This window comes from Gossypium arboreum, chromosome 3 (genome assembly GCF_025698485.1).
Source record: "Gossypium arboreum isolate Shixiya-1 chromosome 3, ASM2569848v2, whole genome shotgun sequence".
Taxonomy (NCBI): domain Eukaryota; kingdom Viridiplantae; phylum Streptophyta; class Magnoliopsida; order Malvales; family Malvaceae; genus Gossypium; species Gossypium arboreum.
Window position 1 is genome coordinate 11,666,087 of NC_069072.1, and position 4,626 is coordinate 11,670,712.

The 4,626-nt window shown below is 38.1% G+C and overlaps 1 non-coding gene across 1 annotated transcript; it reads left to right on the top strand.

The window, feature by feature from the left end:
* The first annotated feature begins 2,706 nt into the window (after window positions 1-2,706).
* LOC128291134 (small nucleolar RNA R71) lies at window positions 2,707-2,813 on the top strand. The gene has a single exon (XR_008280910.1). It is a non-coding gene; the product is annotated as a small nucleolar RNA R71 (small nucleolar RNA).
* The last annotated feature ends 1,813 nt before the right edge of the window (window positions 2,814-4,626 follow it).

A 4,626-nucleotide genomic window follows, 5' to 3' on the forward strand; every position in this document is an offset into this window, starting at 1 on the left:
GAAATTAGGGTTAGGGATTAGGGTTAAATAGGGCTTACGATTGTGCAAGCCCCGTTTTGGGCCACACGGCTGTGGCCTACACCCGTGTGGTATGTTCCTATCCCGTGTTTTTTGTGAAATCGTAGTCAGGTTTGCACATGGTTGCTTCGATACGCCCGTACCCCCAGGCCGTATGGTTTGACTTATTGCCCGTGTTGGTCGCAAAATTTTTATGACTATGTGCCACACGGCCTGGGAACATGCCCGTGTGTCTAAGCTGTGTGGTTCTCATGGTCGTGTTCTTCCTTGTTTGCTTCTCTCACGGCCGTGTGGTATCCCACACGCCCGTGTGTCCGAACACATGACCATGTGTCTTGCTTGTGTAACTCTCTCACTTGTTTGAAAATTGAAAATTTTTTGCTCCAATTTTCACACAGCTTAGGACACGCCCGTGTGTCTAGGTCGTGTGCTTCACACGGCCGTGTCACACACCCGTGTGGATTTATCACAAGTCGTGTGGATTGATATTTTGGGATTTCGTAGCTCTATTTCCACATGGCCAAGGTCACGCCCGTGTGTCCAGGCTGTGTGGGTCACTGTTCCTGCATAAAAAACACGAAAAATAGCAAAAATAAACTAGTTAGTGGTGTTAGTGCTCAGATTGCCTCTCGAGAAGTGCTTATTTAGAGTTTAAGCTCGACTTACCTCTCATTCACATGGTCACGACGGATCACGGAGTCAAGAGTCCTCCTTCTTACTATCAATTCTATTTTCCATATAAAGTCTAAGTCGAGTAATATTTACCTTAAAAGTGTCGAATTGAGAATGATTTACCTCGACTGTACCATATGAGAAAACATTCAGTACCATGAAAGGAGTCACTCTGTTTGCATTAAGCTCTGAAGTAGCAATTCGGGGGTCCTTTTCATCTAACAATACTTTATCCCCAACCTTAAATTGCTTTGTTTCATTCTTACGCTTATCATGGTGTTGCTTAGATTCATCGTGTGCTTTTGGTTTCTCATTGACATGTGTTCACCATTCGTCTAGTTTATCGATTTGTAATCTTTGTTCCTCGTGAGTTGCTCTATTTTTGTGGTATGGATTAGAATGAAGCTCCATCACGTTCTTCCTAGGGGTTTCTCGAAAAGAAGTTTGAGCCATAATATTTCTCGAGTTAACAGAATTTAAACAATCGTCTTGATTACTAGATATTTTAGTAGAATCACGAGCTTGAAGTGTAATCGTGTCATCTCCTACACGAAGTATCAATTCACCTGTACCAACATCTATGATAGTTCTAGCGGTTGCTAAAAAGGGCCTTCCTAAAATTAGAGGTACGTCACTATCCTCATCCATGTCTAGAACAACAAAGTCAACTGGGAATATAAATTTATCAATTTTGAGAAGCACGTCTTCAATAATACCCTTAGGAATTCAATATAAATTTATCAATTTTGAGAAGCACGTCTTCATTCTAGTTTGTTTGGGTTTTCCAAGATCAAGTTGCTTAAACATTTTATAGGGCATGACATTAATACTCGCCCCTAAATCAGCTAACGCATTATTAACATTCAAACTACTAATTAAGCAAGGAATCGTAAAACTCCCTGGATCTTTTAACTTTTTGGGTAGCTTATTCTATAGAATTACTAGCAAATTACATTTAGTTCCACATGCGACACATCATCTAACTTTCGTTTATTAGCTAAGAGCTCCTTTAAAAATTTCACTACATTTGGCATCTGCAAAAGAGCTTCAATAAACTGTAAGTTAATATGCAATTTTTTTAGTAATTTAAGGAATTTACCAAATTTTTCGTCCATGTGGTCTTTCCTTGTCGCTTTGGGGTATGGCACACGAGGTTTATACTCTTTACTTAGTGGCTCTTGTGTACCATGATTCATCTCACCCTTACCATTACTTACCACAGCCTTGAGCCTCGTTTCAAATCTAGATTCAACTAACCCTTCTTCGTCGCGCATAGTGATGGCATGGAGTTGCTCCCTTGGGTTAGTTTCTGTGTTACTAGGCATGCTACCTTGTGGTCATTCAGAAAGAAACTTGGCAAGCTATCCTATTTGAGTTTCGAGTCCTTAAATCGATGCTTGTTGATACTTAAGCGCTGTTTCGGCATTCTGAAAATGAGTTTCTAACATTGAGATGAATTTTGTGAGCATCTCTTCAAGGTTCGGTTTCTTCTCTTGTTGGGAAGGTGGTTTTTGAAAACTAGGAGGATGTTGTGGTCTTTGATTTCCTTGACCACCCCACGAGAAATTGGGATGGTTCCTCCAACCTGCATTATAAGTGTTACTATATAGGTTATTTTGAGGTCTAGAATTATTACCCATATAGTGGACTTGTTCTTCCTCGGTGCTAGGGTTGAAGGATGGATAATCTGTATTGTGCATTCCTCCTCCATTTGAATCACACCTCATCACTAGATGTACCTGAGTAGAACCATACAAACCATCAATCTTTTTATTTAAAAGTTCTACCTGGTTGGATAGCATAGTGACCGCGTCGAGGTTGAAAACACCAGCTACTTTTGTCAGCTTTGTTCGCATGACTTGCCACTGATAGTTATTCAGTGACATCTCTTCAATAAATTCGTAAGCTTCTTCAGGTGTTTTGTTGTTTAAAGTTCCACCGGCGGCTGTATCGATAAGTTGTCTTGTTGAAGGGTTCACACCGTTGTAAAATGTTTGAACTTGTAGCCAAAAGGGTAATCTATGGTGAGGGCACCTTTTTAATAAGTCCTTGTATCTCTCCCATGCATCATAAAAAGTTTCTAGATCCATCTGTACAAAAGAAGAGATATCATTCCTCAATTTAGCCGTTTTAGCTGGCAGAAAATATTTAAGTAAGAATTTTTCGGTCATTTGTTCCCAAATGGTGATTGACCCTCGTGGTAACGAGTTCAATCACTGTTTAGCCTTATTCCTTAATGAAAAGAAAAACAACCGAAGGTGAATGGCATCGTCAGAAACGCCATTGATCTTAAAGGTGTCACAGAATTCCAGAAAATTCACTAAATGAGTGTTTGGATCCTCATCCTGCAAACCATCAAACTGAACAAACTGTTGTATCATTTGAATCGTGTTAGGTTTCAGTTCAAAATTATTTGCAGCAACAGTAGGTCTAACTATACTCGATTCAGTTCTTGTTAAATTGGGTTTAGCATAATCATACATAGTATGAGAAGCAGGATTCTGATCTACTGGATTTGCAGCAACCACAGAAGTTAGCAAATTATTCTGATTACCAGCCATCTCCTCGGTTGTAGTATGGATATCGCCTTCTCGCTCTTCCTCTATGTATTGTAAGCTGCACCTTATTTCTCTTCAGTTTCTGTGAGTTGTACTCTCGATCTCACTATCAAAAAGTAGAGGTCTTGACGGGTTTCTTCTAGTCATAAACTATAAAAACCTGCCAGAAGTAAAAAAAAAAAAATTTAGTGAATAAAAAAAAATTTAAATTGCAATAAAAAATAAAAATGGCTAAAGTAATAAAAATTAAGTGTTCCTAATATCTTAGTCCCCAGCAACGGTGCCAAAAACTTGATGGTCGCTAAACTAACTAAAAATTCAACTTAAGGTAAGCGCACCTATCGAACAGTAGTATTGTTATGGTGAGACCGGATATATCATATCCACGAGGACTAAAAATATTAGTAATTACTATCTTTTTATTATCTAGCTTAAAAAATTTAGGGGATGTTTTATCTAAGACTAATTATCTAATTAACTAAGGTTACGATAGAGATTAAAGTTGAAAATTTCTTTCTGAAAAACCGATTGACAAGACAATACCAAAGAAAAAATCCACCTAGACTTCATTTATTACCTTTGAATTATATGAATTATTCACTTGACTTATTCCGTAGAAATCCCTAATTTATGTTAATATCCCTTTCGAGACTAAAAACAACTGACTCTAGGTTGATTAATTGAAATCTCTTTCTAATTAAAACCCCTATTGTCACATTAACTCGATCTATGGATTCCCTTATTAGATATGACTCTAATCCGGTAGATTTATGTCATCCTATCTCTAGGATTACATGCAACTCCGCTTAATTATGAATGATCTACTCTTAAATAGGGGCTTTTCCTCCACTGAATAAGCACATCAAAGACCTGAATTAATATCCTGAAATATTAAAACAAGGATTAAAACTCACGATTAAGAATAAGAACAAGTATTTATCATATAAATCAAAGAGTAATAAGATTCGTCCTAGGTTTCATCTCCCTTAGGTATTTAGGGAATTTAGTTCATAATAATAATGGAAAACATCTCAAAGTATGGAAAACAACAAAACATTAAGAAACCCAAATAACTTCTAGGAAATTGGATGGAAATCTTCAGTCTTGATGTAGATCCTGTCTCCCAGGTGATTCCGATGGCTGTTCTTGAGTACTTTTCTACTTTCTACTCTCCGCGTCCCCTTTAATCCTCTTCTATGGTGTTTATATAGGTTTTAGAATGCTTTAAAACCCTCAAAAGTGCCTTTTTCCGAGTAGAACTAGACTTGGGTTTGATAGGGACATGGCCGTGTGCCGTGCCCGTGTGAAGTTGCTCAGACCGTGTGCAATTCTGACTTGGATTTATGTTCACACGGCCATGACACACGGAGGTGTGGTC